The sequence below is a fragment of the Salmo salar genome, chromosome 09, assembly GCF_965601325.2.
Source record: "Salmo salar chromosome 09, fSalSal1, whole genome shotgun sequence".
Taxonomy (NCBI): Eukaryota; Metazoa; Chordata; class Actinopteri; order Salmoniformes; family Salmonidae; genus Salmo; species Salmo salar.
The window spans coordinates 27,362,451-27,377,900 of record NC_138299.1 but is presented as its reverse complement, the minus strand read 5'-3'; positions in this window follow the sequence as shown (position 1 = coordinate 27,377,900).

The following is a 15,450-nucleotide window of genomic DNA, read 5'->3' as shown; positions in this document are numbered from 1 at the left end:
AGTGGAGTATGACATACAAATGTAATCCAAATATTAGATGTCTAACGAAAGTTTAAGCTATGCATTCTAGTCTCCGTTGTTGGTTGCTGCAGAGAGATGTATAACAGGGGAAACAAAGGATAACCGTTCAACTCATGTAATGCAAAATACAATTAATTATCTACTATGACAAATCAACTTCCTAACTCTTAAATGTCTGCAAATCTATTGATGTCAATGCATTTACTCAAACGTCCAAGTTATGCAAGCATATCTCAAGATTCAATGGTATCATTCAAAAGGAGGCCTTGACCATATAGTAAAGCTGAAGAAATTGAATGCAGTCAGATACAGAAATAATAAGGGATATTGAGTGCCTTTGAGGAGTTGAGGCTTGTGGTCTTCATACAATAATGACATACATTTCAGTTGGTGAAGAACAGGGGACTCTTTCTTCATGGCACAGTTGTGTGGGGTGGTGGTTAGGGGAGCATGGGCAGTGTGTAGATGATTTAGATCTGAACAATGAAGATGCAGTAGCTTCCCTAGCCTTTTGTATGTTAACCACTGTTGTGTGCTGTCAGGGGGTCACATAACTGATCGCCCCGGCCTACTTTTTCCTCATTGTTTGGCAAGAAAAGAGGGAAAGAAAGTGAGAGGGTGACTGCGTGTCACCAATCATACTTACGTAAGAGGCGCATTCAAGCTGTCAACTGAGATATTAAATAGTGAACTTTGGAGAAATTGATTTCATTCAGGCCTGCGGTTGTGTTTGTCGTTTGATAAATGATCCTCAGACAGCTAACTGACGTGGGAATGGTTAGTCTATCTTTCTCAGGTCTGGACAGCGGGTCACGCTTGTTTTTTTTTGGCAGGACCCTCTTTTTCGCTCAACAAAACCATCACCATGGATACGCCAGATCTAAGTGGGTCAAGCTCAGTTGGCACTTCCTGTAGCACATCACTCTTTTTCCAAGATATTACAAAGAAAGGAAAATGCATAAATAACCAATAGGATGCATGTCTGTTTAGGCTGTCTAAAATCAGCTCACAGCAGTGTATTAATCTGTTACCACTGACCTTTTTTGGCAGTTGTAGTCTACTGCTTACTTGAATTGTATTCTGTGTTATTTTCAATACTCCATGCGCCAATTAACTGACCTGCTTAACTAAGTCATGCTTTATTTAACGTAAGATGACAGTTTGAAAACTTGGCATGTATCTCCTTTGAATACGTTCAAAAGAGCTTCCAAAAAAATGTGAAAGATTGTTTCACCACAATCCCATCATTAGTTTATTGGAAAAGTATTTGATCGAATCACCAAATCAAGATATTTATTGGGGTGGCAGGTAGCCTAGTGGTTAGAGCGTTGGGCCAGTAATTGTAAGGTTGCTGGATCGAATCCCCGAGCTGACAAGGTAAAAATCGGTTGTTCTGCCCCTGAACAACGCAGTTAACCCATGTCATTTTAAATAAGAATTTGTTCTTAACTGACTTGCCTAGTTAAAAAGGTTAAATAAAAAAGATATATTTCTTGAACTACTGCCACACTGACTCATTCACAGCAAGACGAGCAGTAACTTCCTCAGACCAGTCATTAAGAGCTTTCCCATTGAGGCAACCAAAATGGGCATTTTTACCAGCGTGCACTGCTTCAGCGGGTCAAAGCTGTCCAGACAAAAGAAGCCGAGGTGGGGCTGCTTTCACAGAGTAATCCCCTCCACTGTGTGCTTGAATGGGCCTCCCTGAGAAGCGACCTCACACACGTCACCATCTGAGCTCTGACGTTGGGTTACATGGTGTGTAAAGAGAAGAGCAGGGGGGGAGGGGGATTTTCTTTTTTTAGGAAAAATATTACATTTTTAATTCTGACTGCTTTTTGACCCTGGGTAGTTTTTTCATTGTCAGTTGACCATTCTTTGTCAGCCCTTTCAAAGATGGGTCCTCTGAGCATATGGAGAATTTTATTGGTTTAATGAGCAATCCAGGGTTCAAATGACAAGGGTGCTCTGGTGTTCCTTTCTTGGCACTACGTAAACGTCAGCCCGTGCCCTAGTAATTAGCAGTGACATTGTGTGGGAATGTTAGAAATGCTGAAGAATGAACTGTGTAGCCTACTTATGCTTATAGGTGTGTGGACAAATCCCCCATGAGGCCGATTCGGACGTAGGACATTTTACGCCTTTCCTAGGGCATGGTTCCCTTGCGCACACTAAATAAATTGAATTTAACCCCAGAAAACACACCTAATGGGTGGCCTTTATTAGCAGGGAATTTTTATTAAATTAGTTTTTTCTGTTAATTTCTCTAAACCAATCCCTTTAAATATGGTGTACCTTTTTTCATTTGAATGTGACAAGACTTGAATGTAGACTAGAGAATGCTTTCAGAATATAGAGAGAGAGCCATGAAACATGCATATTTGTCTCCGTTTCAGAACTCGTGGTTAGATTTAAACAGTCTGATTTTACGTGTAGGGAATAATCATGAATCCCACTTCATGGAAAAATAGAGCCTTTACGCACAAACGAAAGAAAGGTGGTTTGATTAATTTAGAAAATTGCCACATGTAGTTTGTTGGAAGTAGTATAGCCTACAATATAATTATAATATGGAGAATAGTATGACAAATATACCTTAATTACCCTCACTGATGTGCCAAGTCTTGCACCTTGGGGCCAAGTTTAAAGTAATGGTTTGAGCTCCATAATGATTTAATAAGCCTGCATTTTTACTTCAATTTGTATTTGGCCTTCATTAAACAGTATACACTATTACTTGACCCTGAACCACAACCAGAAGGATGTGACAGCGTTTAGAGAAAACAACAGTTAGGCTAAATAAAACAATGGAATGATACAAATGTAGAGAAGGGAACAAAAACTAAATTGGCAGTAAAATGTACATAGTTATTACTTACGGTCGCTACCGATAGTGGCTAATTATATTTAACATAGGCTATAGCCTAGACGTTTAAGGAAACAACAGGAAAAGTCAAGGTATATTATTCAAACATTCTAGAGAGCACAAATGTTACTCTTTGCCTTGTCATCCAATTTGGCTAATGTATCGCTGCAAGTTGTAAAGCCATACAATTCAAATGCTGCATAATGGTCTGAATTTTCCCCAATGTCAATAAGGTCTTCCAAGACTGTAAAACATGTAGTAATTCATAAAGAGAGGGAGAGAGCTTTTTTGGAGGGAAACACTTTTGTCTCTTCATCTCTCTCTCTCTGATCCCTCTTTTGTCTCAACTCCTCCTCTTCCAGAAGGATGGGTGGAGTGAAATGTGCTGATGTGGGGCATTTTTCCCAACTTTCCAACATGGCCTTTGGCTGGAGAGAATGATCTCACTGCCGTCTGGGCATCTCTCCTACCTCCGCTGCTGCCCTCCATCGCCACTAGAGAACCCAAACTGCTTGACCCCTACACACCGTTAAATAGTCCTAAAATATATCCCATGAAAAAAGTAGCTTTTCCGCTCTGTCTCTGCCATACCGCACATCTAACTCTGGATGACTCTGACTTGAAAGGCCCAGGGAGGGACGGCTCAGAGATGAAAGCATTGTGACCGTCAACCAGGGCAGGGAGACATGCTGAGTTGGCAGAAAAGGCCTGCACAAGGCTTCCTTATGCAACTCATGGCCCACTACAGTGGACTGAGTGGCATGGATTGGTAGTAAAGGTTGAATATGTCCAGTCAAGTGTCACAAAATCCAACCTGACTGTTTCACTGTGACCTGGTTTTAATCATTGACTGAATAGCCTCCTTGCAGCAAAGCAAATTCCTGAATTACCCTCAAAATAAAACTTGAGTTAAACAAAGATGAACCACAAACATGTCAAGAAGTGAAATTAGATTGAGCTCCCCTCCCCTCTTTTAAACAGTTGTTTTCTACCTTCGACTGAGTTACTGGTGCAGCTCTGTACATTTGATTATGCGTACATGCTATTGAGCATTGAGCAAATGTGCATTACTGCGCTTTCAAAATTAATGTTGGTGTGTGAGGCTGCTTTCTAGGAGTTGTTGGTTGGTGAATAGTCTTTATCGATCCCCGAAGGTGAAATCTATCACTTGGTATTCATGACAGTCTGTCTAGATACATATACTTTAGCTGGCATCCTTGGTAGCACAGATGGCATTCTGAACTATAGTCAGTGCAGTGTTGTGAGCTGCTTTGACCGTCACCCCATTGGTTCTCATGTCCTGGCATGACCCCAATGGGACTTGGGACAAGCGTTCAGGCAATGATCATAGGGATAAACATTCCGCTTTACACACTCATTAAGGTTTTTCAGCCCAACACACGCTTAGTGTGGATATACACTGAGTATACAAAACATTATGAACATCTTCTTTTGCCCTCAGAACAGCCTCAGTTCGTTGGGGCATGGACTCTAGAAGGTGTCAAGAGTTCCACAGGGATGCTGGCCCATGTTGACTCCAATGCTTCCCACAGTTGTCAAGTTGGCTGGCTGTCCTTTTGGTGGTGGACCGTTCTTGATACACATGGAAAATTGTTGAGCATGAAAAACCCAGCAGCGTTGCAGTTCTTGAAACACTCAAACTGGTGTATCTGACACTTACTACCATACTCCGTTTAAAGTCACTTCAAACTTTTGTCTTGCCCGTTCGCCCTCTGAATGGCACATATACACTGAGTATACCAAACGTTAGGAACATCTTCCTAATATTGAGTTGCACCCCGCCCTTTTGCCCTTAGAACTCCCTCAATCTGTCGGGGGATGGACTCCATAAAGTGTTGAAAGTGATCCACAGGGATGCTGGCCCATGTTGACTCCAATGCTTCCCACAGTTGTAAAGTTGACTGGATGTCCTTTGGGTGGTGGACCATTCTTGATACACACTGGATATTGTCGAGTGTCAAAAACCCAGCAGCGTTGCAGTTCTTGACCCAAACCGGTGTGCCTGGCACCGACTACCTTACCCCATTCAGTTAAATATTTTGTGTTGCCCATTAACCCTCTGAATGGCACACATACACAATCCGTGTCTCAAGGCTTAAAAATTCTTCTTTAACCTGTCTCCTCCCCTTCATCGACACTTATTGAAGTGGATTTAACAAGTGACATCAATAAGGGATCATAGACTGAAGGCTGTCATGGAAAGAGCAGGTGTTCCTAATGTGTTGTACACTGTAGGTCACACACTGAATAGTGAATCAAACAGATGTCTGTACATGTGCATAGCCCTGGGGGAGGGAGGGAGGGAGGGTTACTGGAAGAGGAGGAGGGAGGTTGTACGGTATAGTGGGAGGAGATGGCCTAGATGCCAATATCCTAAAATGGTCTCCTTTCCTCTTTCATGGTCAGTTATGAGTGAGAGAACACATGGGAAGCGCTAGGTGCCTCAAGTTGAGTAGTAGCTGGCAGAGCACTCCGGACGCTTCAAGTTTACTTTTGGTAGCCGCGCCAACCCCCAACAACACGTCTCACGTTTTGTGTGACTGGGGGGCTAGTTAGTGGAACATCCTCCATTCCTATTTGTTCCCTTTCCCAATGAATGAATAGTTGTAACATCCCATTGACACACTTCCACACCCCCCTACACACTCCTCCCCAAATGAATAACACTGGAACTTCAAAGATTGTTTAGAGCAAGAGGGTGGGGTTAACAAAATAAATATTTGGTAATTTCACACGAACATATCATGCCAGGAGCACCTGAATTGGAGACAATGCGTGCTCATCATGGGATGGTTGGGAAATAGGGGCCCGGGTGTAGTCAACTTAATGGCATGTGTGTATGCGAAGGAAATGCCAAAGGGATGAGGTGTGTGTGTGATCTCTGTGATGAAGTCACGCATGGAGAGAATGTACATGCCAAAAAGAGAACTGAAGCAGGATTGTAATAAATTGAATTCGGGCTGAATTCCTACAACAGATGTGTTTGTCCAGAGGCATACTCATTGTTGAGTGGTAATAAAGGGTTGTGTTGTCTTTAGGGGGGATCAAATTCTAAACCCTACAGTACAAATATAATGTGTATATATACTCTGGCCAGTATATTAGGTACACCACCCTATTCACAATGCATTACTCCTTCAAACAGTGAGTCAGGTGGCCATGGCTTGCTATATAAAGCAAGCAGACAGGCATCAAGGAATTAAATTACTGTTTGATTGAACATCAAAATGGCAAAACAATTGACCTAAGTGACTTTGAGCATGGTATGATCGTTGGTGCCAGGCGCGCCGGTTCCAGTATCTGAGAAACGTCTGGCCTCCTGGGCTTTTCATGCACAACAGTGTCTAGGGTTTACTGAGAAGGTTGCGACAAACAAAAAACATCCAGTTAGCAGCAGTCATGTGGGCAAAAACAGCTCATTCATGAGAGGTCAAAGGAGAATGGCAAGAATCGTGCAAGCTAACAGGAAGGCCACAAACAGGCAAATAACAGCGCAGTATAACGGCGGTGTGCAGAACGGCATCTCGGAACACACAACTCGTCGGTCCTTGTCCTTGATGGTCTATTGCAGCAGACAGCACCGGGTTGCACTCTTATCAGCTAAAGTCAAGGCCCCTTCCTGCCTGGCGTCAACGTTATAGGCTGGTGGTGGTGGTGTAATGGTGTGGGGAATGTTTTCCTGGCACACATTAGGTCCTTTGATAACAATTGAGTCGCGTGTCCATGCCCCAAAGAATTCAGGCTGTTCTGGAGGCAAAGGGGGTCCGACCTGGTACTATACTGAACAAAAATATAAACGCAACAATTTAAACGATTTTACTGAGTCAATTTACTCAGTCAATTGAAATAAATAAATTGGGGCCTAATCTATGGATTTCACATGACTAGGCAGGGGCGCAGCCATGGGCCCACCCACTAGGGAGCCAAGACCAGCCAATTAGAATAAAATATTTTCCTCACAAAGGGGCTTTATTACAGACAGAAATACTGCTCAGTTTCATCAGCTGTCCAGGTGGCTGGTCTCAGACAATCCCGCAGGTGAAGAAGCCGGATATGGAGGTCCTGGGCTGGCATGGTTACACGTGGTGTGCTATTGTGAGGCTGGTTGGACGTACTGCCAAATTCTCTTAAGCAACGTTGGAGGCAGCTTATGGTAGAGAAATGAATGTTAAATTCTCTGGCAACAGCTCTGGTGAACATTCCTGCAGTCAGCATGCCAATTGCACGCTGCCTCAACTTGAGACATCTGTGGCGTTGTGTGACAAACTGTACATTTTAGAGTGGTCTTTTATTGTCCCGAACACAAGGTGCACCTGTGTAATGATCATGCTGTTTAATCAGCTTCTTGATATGCCACAACTGTCAAGTGGATGGATTATCTTGGCAAAGGAGAAATGTTCACTAACAGGGTTATAAACAAATTTGTGCACAACATTTGAGAGAATTTGTGCACAACATTGAGAGAAATTGCTGGAATATTTTATTTCAGCTCATGAAACATGGGACCTACATGTTTATATTTTTGTTGGGTATAGATGGGTGTATGTGTGGTCAGGATCAGTGTACCCTTGTGGATGTTTGTCTATGTGGGTGTGCCTGTGTTTATGCATGGATGTGTTTGAGTGTGTATTTTGTACAATCATTTCAGGGAATCTCTTTCAAGGAATCTCGATTAAATTTTAATTAAACTTTATTCTTCACCAATTAACATTGCAGACAACAACAAACATGATAAATGCACTTTCACCGGGTGAAATTCTGGTGACCAGGCAGAAAAAGTGACTCACCACTATTGGATAAGTACCGCCGCCCTGCGTCATCCATTAACTTATGCGGTACATGTGATTGTGTGTGCACACAATGATTCCTGCTCGGGTTTCATAAGCAGTCGCAACTTGGAGCAGAGGAAAATTGCCGGGTGGAAAATCCAACCCTAACAGTTTTAGGTCAAAGCTTTTGTTGTGTGAAATCATCTGTCTCTCTCTCTTTAAATGTGCTGAGTTTATTTTCATGCCTTATTTTATTATATAGTCACCAGAGCAATAGGAACGACCTACATCAGCTACCCACCCAGGTGTGTGTGTGTGTGTGTGTGTGTGTGTGTGTGTGTGTGAGAGAGAGTGATAAAAGCAAGTAGTATCTAACCAAACTGCAACTGAGGGTATTCCATTAGCAAAGGGGAAAGGTTAAATGATTGTCTAACACATTGTACAACTAATGCAGGGCTGATAATAGTTGGTCATTCAAACAACTAATTCTACTTCGGCTCAAGATAATCACGTTGGGTAGAGGTTTCTGCCAAATTATCATATTCTAAGACGTTTATTACAAGGGGCTTTTAACTAGTGACAAAGTGTCATAGCTAATATGTTACTAGAGCATGATGTGCACACATGAGGCTGAGAGTTATTGAGTGCAAAGATGGGAACACTGCTGTATCAGTCCACACTCAGCAATAGTCAAACACACCTCATCACTGCCAAATGGTCATTAGATCAGACTGCATTAATTGGCTCACCTCATAAGATCTCATCTTACCTGCCTGAGATAAGACTTCATTATTTGATCAAATCAGGCAATTGCTTTGTAAATGTATAGTCATTTCATAATGTAGCCTAACAATTATTTTATTGTACCTTTTTATTTAACTAGGAAAGTCAGTTAAGAACAAATTCTTATTTACAATGATGGCCTACAGGGTTAACTGCCTTGTTCAGGGGCAGACCTTGTCAGCTCGGGGATTTGATCCACCAACCTGTACCAGGCAGCATGGAGCCATGGACTCATTCTGCTTACACCAAATCCTGACGCTGCCATCAGCATGACGCAACAGACACCAGGATTCGTCAGAGCAGGCAATGTTTTTCCACTCCTTAATTGTCCAGTGTTGGTGATCGCGTGCCCACTGGAGCCACTTCTTGTTGTGTTTAGCTGATAAGAGTAGAACTCAGTGTGGTCGCCTGCTGCTATAGCCCATCCGTGACAAAGACCGACGAGTTGTGCGTTCCGAGATGCCGTTCTGCACACCGCCGTTATACTGCGCCGTTATTTGCCTGTTTGTAGCCTGCCTGTTTGCCTTCACGATTCTTGCCATTCTCCTTCGACCTCTCATTAACAAGCTGTTTTTGCCCACAGGACTGCCGCTGACTGGATGTTTTTTGTTTGTCGCACCATTCTCGGTAAACCCTAGACACTGTTGTGCATTGAAAGCCTAGGAGGTCGGACGTTTCTGAGATACTGGAACTGGCGGGCTTGGCACCGATGATCATACCACGCTCGTTATGCCCATTCTAATGTTCAATCGGACAGTAACTGAATTCCTTGATGCCTGTCTGCCTGCTTTATATAGCAAGCAACGTGACTCACTGTATGTAGGAGCGAACCATTTTTGTGAACCTAATAAACTGGCCAATGAGTGTTCTTGGCATGGCCAATACAAAAGAATCGTGAAGGCTAACATGGCCAACACAACACTAAACATGTGACGCAGACCTCCAGCCAGGATAGTTATTCAAAGCACAAGGCACAATAACAGTGTGTTCTTTAACTGGTAGTTTGGGTTTACTGTTAATGTGAGATGAGGATGCATTTTGTGAAATAGGAACAACATTCACAAGTAATCTGAAGGTCAAGTTAACATTCAAATGCTAAATCCTCCCTTAGGAAAAAGATTGCAGTCAAAGTTAAGTATAACTGTGCTGGCCAGTCAAGTTTTTCCACACTGATTTTGACAAACCATTTCGGTATGGACCTTGCTTTGTGAACGGGGGCAATGTCAGGCTGAAACAGGAAAGGGCCTTCCCCAAACTGTTGCCACAAAGTTGGAAGCACAGAATCGTCTAGAATGTCATTGTATGCTGTAGTGTTAAGCTTTCCCTTCACTGTGCCGAGCATGGAGACAGTGACACTGAAGCATGCATGAGAGCACCAGCTGTTCCAGACGACTGTGTGATCACACTCTCCGTAGCCAAGGTAAGTAAGACCTTTTTAACAGGTCAACATTCAGACAAATTACCAGGACATGGTCAGCGCATGCTCTGAGTACAACTGGCAAGTGTCTTCACTGACATGTTCAACCTCTCCCTGACTGAGTCTGTAATGCCTACATGTTTCAAGCAGATCGCCATACATAGTCCCTGTGCCCAAGAACGCCAAGGTAACCTGCTTAAATGACTACCACCCCGTAGCACTCAGGCCTGTAGCCATGAAGTGCTTTGAAAGGTTGGTCATGACTCACATCACCACCACACCATCATCCCAGAAACCCTAGACCCACTACAATTAGCATACCGCCCCAACAGATCCACAGATGACACAATCTCCATTGCACTCCACACTGCCCTTTCCCACTTGAACAAATGGTACACCTACGTGAGAATGCTGTTTGTTGACTACAGCTCAGTGTTCAACACCATAGTGCCCTTCAAGCTCATCACTAAGCTAAGGACCCTGGGAATAAGCACCTCCCTCTGCAACTGGATCCTGGACCTCCTGACGGGCTGCCCCCAGGTGGTAAGGGTAGGCAGCAACACATCTGCCACGCTGATCCTCAACACTAGGGCCCCTTGGGTGCGAGCTAATTCCCATCCTATAGCCCCTGTTCACCCATGACTGCGTGGCCACGCACGACTCTAACACCATCATTAAGTTTGCGGGGGGCATTTGAGGGGGGCATTCCTTTGCCTCAACTCAGGGTCACTATGGCTGTATACTCCATACTCCATATCCCATGAACCTGCCATTCTAAACAAGCAGATAAATGTCTGGTAAATAAATTAGCCCTCAACCTGAGGCCTACTTCCTTCTCAGGAATGTGTGCTTCTCAGGGTAGGTGGGCGTCCATCCACCAGAACAAGATGAGAAGCAAGGGTAGGGGCGGTGACGGGGCTTCTCGCCACTGGAGCATAGCAGATTGTGTTGCCTTCCATTCCCCCACCCCTTCTTTGTCTTTTCAACTTTTGTATTCCATTGAGAAAAACAGTGCGCCTCTTGGTTTTGAGGCCTAGTTTAAAGAATGACTTCATATGCTAGCAGGCGGTAAATGTGGAAGTCTGAATGGAAACTAACTCATGGTCATGAGAAGATGCCAATTTGATTGTGGCCCATTTTTTTATCTGGAGAATACATTTCACAAAACCACAGATACTCTATGTAGTCTTCATGATGCATTAACTTTCCTATGAGAGGCTTTGAACTGAAACCCATATGACCAGCCTCTTATAAGTGTAATGGAAAAAGTACCTAACTCTCATGCTTGAGTAAAAGTAAAGATACTATCAGGTATGAAGGTAAGACCCAGATTCAGTCACGTCGAATTAACAATGGTTTAATAATCCAACAGGGGCAGGCAATAGACAGGTCCAGGCAGGCAGGGGTCAGTAAACCAGAGGTGGGGCAACAGTACAGATCGGCAGGCAGGCTCACTGGCAGGCAGAGTGGTCAGGCAGGCGGGCTCAGAGTCAGGACAGGCAAGGGTCAAACCCAGGAAGGCGAGAAAAAGAGAGACTGGGAAAAGCAGGAGCTGAGAACAAAAACGCTGATTTGACAAACAAGACGAACTGACAACAGACAAACAGAGAACACAGGTATAAATACACGGGATAATGGGGAAGATGGGCGACGCCTGGAGGAGGGTGGAGACAATCACAAAGAACGATGAAACAGATCAGGGTGTGACCGATACCTTAATAGAAAATGACTCAAGTAAAAATGAAAGCCACCCAGTAAAATACTACTTGAGTAAAAGTCTAAAAGTATTTGGTTGTAAATATACTTAAGTATCAAAAGTAAATGTAATTGCTAGAATATACTTAAGTATCAAAAGGGAAAGTAAATTAAGCAAACCAGACGTCACAATTGTCTTGTTTTTTTTTTATAATACGGCTAGCCAGGGGCACACTCAGACATCATTTACAAATGAAGCATTTGTGTTTAGGGAGTCCGCCAGCTCAGGAGCAGTGGGGATGACCAGGGATGTTATTTTTATAAGTGCGTGAATTGGACCATTTTCTGTCCTCTTAATCATAAAAAAATGTGACGAGTACTTTTGGGTGTCAGGGTAAATGTATGGAGTAAAAAGTACATTTTTTTCTTTAGGAATGTAGTAAAGTAAAAGTTGTCAAAAATATAAATAGTAAATTAATGTACAGATACCCCAAAAAATGACTTAAGTAAAAAATACTTTCAAGTACTACTTAAGTACTTTACACCACTGCCAATGTTTCCATATGTGCTATTCGATAACTAATGACCAAATTCTTAGATTTCCCAGAGTGGTAACGTCTAGCCTACTCCCAACCCCAAAGTCTCAGAAAACAAGCATTGAGCCGATGGCGGCATGGAAAAGTGGTCCATCTGTTCTTTCAAGGAATCTCGAAGAAGAAACTTTGAAGACGGATCGGGGTCAAACAATCAGTCTTTCACTAAAGTGAACAGTGTTACTCATGTCCCTCTGTCCTGGTTGTAGACCTGGTCAGGAATAGGAGTTGAGTGGGGTTTAGTAGGGTTTAATAGGTCTGATAGGCTTAACGCTCGAAGTGTTCCAAAAACACGTTTTCACGTGATCTTAGTAAATTAACTTATTTGAAGTAAATGTGATAATGTGTGATTACATGTAAAGCAACGTGATAACATGAAACTACATGTGATAACATTCCAAAAACACATGTAACCACGTGAATTCCTGTGTTTTTTTCCTGTACAGGTAGTTTTCAGTAGGACCTTTTGTCACTGCGGGCATCAGACGGTCACAGATTACCAACGGGGCCAGACAACTAAGCATCAAGGGCATTGTCTACATGTGACCCCGCCAACATGTGTAGCCTACTGTATCAGCATGTCTGTGGGATTTTTTGTGAGAGACTATCTGTACTCTGCAAATTACAGTTACAGAGTAGTGCACCTATTTTGGTTGTCCATTTCGGCTCTCCCCTTATTGCTCAATAGCAGTGCCTGGGTAAGCTTATGCGGGTCTCAGTGACCTCTAGAGATAAATCCAGAGAGGCATGTCAGACAGATAAGGTTCTACAGCAGACAGATGATGCATTTCTCTGTAGCCTGGGCTGCTATTACATGTCATGTAAGTCTGTGATAACAGTACCAAGTTAGTCACTGAATGATTGGATTGATTAAGACCGGGTCATTCAGGATGCTGGTACTCTGGACACCCTCACAAGCTTAAATATACAGTAGGCTATGCTTCAGTGAATTTGCTTTGGTTTATTATTTTATTGATTATTTTTTATTATTGGTTTATTATTTTAAGATTATTTTATTGGAAAGAAATCCAGAATTGTTCTTATAGTAGGTCAACCAGTATCAGAAACCAGCTCATGTCTTAACAAACTTTAGTCATGTCACTTTGACACGTGAACCACTTTCAAATGAAAAAGCCAACTGACACTTACTCTTGTGTTACTGACTTGTTGCACCCTCGACAACTACTATGATTATTATTATTTGACAATGCTGGTCATTTATGAACATTTGAACATCTAGGCCATGTGCTGTTATAATCTCCACCCGGCACAGCCAGAAGAGGACTGGCCACCCCTCATAGCCTGGTTCCTCTCTAGGTTTCTTCCTAGGTTTTGGCCTAGCCACCGTGCTTCTACACCTGCATTGCTTGCTGTTTGGGGTTTTAGGCTGGGTTTCTGTACAGCACTTTGTGATATCAGCTGATGTAAGAAGGGCTATATAAATAAATTTGATTTGATTTGAAAGAGCAAAATGACCATTAGAGAGGTGTGAGGACAAATAAAGGTGGTCAGAAAAGTACAAATTCCTGAGAAAATACACTGAGTGTGGAAGGAACACTTTTTTCCATGACATAGACTGACCAGGTGAATCCAGGTGAAAGCTATGATCCCTTATTGATGTCACTTCTTAAATCCACTTCAATCAGTGTAGCTGAAGGCACAATAGCAGACAATTATTTTCTATTCAGAATTGTTTTAAGTTTTAAAACTTAAAAGTTATGTTAAACATGTTGGTCTGCACTGCAAAGTAGGCTATAATTTGGTTGACATTATGAAAGACATTTACAAAACATGAGCCGGGTAATGAAGAGATGGGTTGGCAAATATGGATGACGAGGAAGAGATCTGGGTGACAACTGTGGCACGTTTTGGGAGCATGGAGAGGCCAGAGATAGCTAGACTACTAAATTGGGCTAAGGAACAGAAAGTGGGTATTGGAGAAAGGCCATCAGTGTGTGTTCTGCAAGCAGTACAATGGATGAAGGCGCGGCATGAGCCTGGTGAATGGATAGATGTGGTTATGGACTGCGAGGAAGAAGTAGAAGAGCCTAATGCAGTGGGAAGATGTGTGTCGAAGAAGAATAGCGCCAAGTACAAACCATATTCGGCTGTCTCTGATAGCTCAGAAATTGAACCTGACGAGAGTGAGGATGAATTACTTGTGGTGGCAGGTGTGGTGAATACCTCCGAGTCCGAGCCTCACCCTGATGCTCATGCAAAGGATGATTTGGGCCCAGTGGGAGTGACATTTTTGGAGAAAGTGGATCCCTGCCTTTTGGCTGATCCATATGTATTCTCAGCCTGGGTAGAAAATAAATTGGGTATTGTGAAATCGGTGAAGGTAGCTCGAAGTGGACTTGTGATGATTTTCTGTGTTTCTTCTGTCTAGAGGGAGCGGGCACGTCACGTGACTAGGGACAAGAGCTGTGACTTGCTTTGCTCTCCGGAGCAGGGCGCCTTTGAAAACAATGATTACTGTGCTGACGATATGTAAATTATCCAGTGAGAGCTTTTGTGCCGAACCCACTAAGGTGTTTCAGATGCCGAACCCACTAAGGTGTTTCAGATGTCAAGCTTATGGTTATGTTGCAGCAGTGTGTAGCAGGGAGATTCCAAGATGCGAGAAGTGTGCAGGAGGGCATGAGACAAAGAAATGTGTAGTATCGGTGGAAAAACGGTTTGTGTCAATTGTGGGGGTGGCCATCTTGCTGGGGATCAGAAGAGCCCGGTGCAAGAGAGACAGGTTGAGGTTGCCAGGGTCAGAGTAAAACAGAAGATGTCATATGCTGAGGCAGTGAAGTGAGTAAATGATGATGGGACAAGAGTGAAACGAATTTGTGCTTCAGTAAGGTTGGCTTCTTAGCATTCATTGCCATGGTTATCAACTGTACCGCAGAAATGGAACATAAATCACAGAAAATAGATGTGGCGGCAGCTGCAGAGAAGTACTTGGGTGTACAAGGTTTTCCCTTACTAAAAAAGATTGCAGTCAGAGTGCAGTACACTGCAGTATAATTAAGCAATAAGGCACGTGGGGGTGTGGTATACAGCCAATATACCACGGCTAAGGGCTGTTATTTTTCACGACGCAACACTGAGTGCCTGGACACAGCCCTTAGCCGTGGTATATTGGCCATATATCACAAACCCAGAGGAGCCTTATTTCTATTATAAACTGGTTACCAACTTAATTAGAGCAGTAAAACTGAATGTTTTGTCATACCCGTGGTTTACGGTCTGATATACCATGGCTGTTAGCCAATCAGCATTCAGGGCTTGAACCAG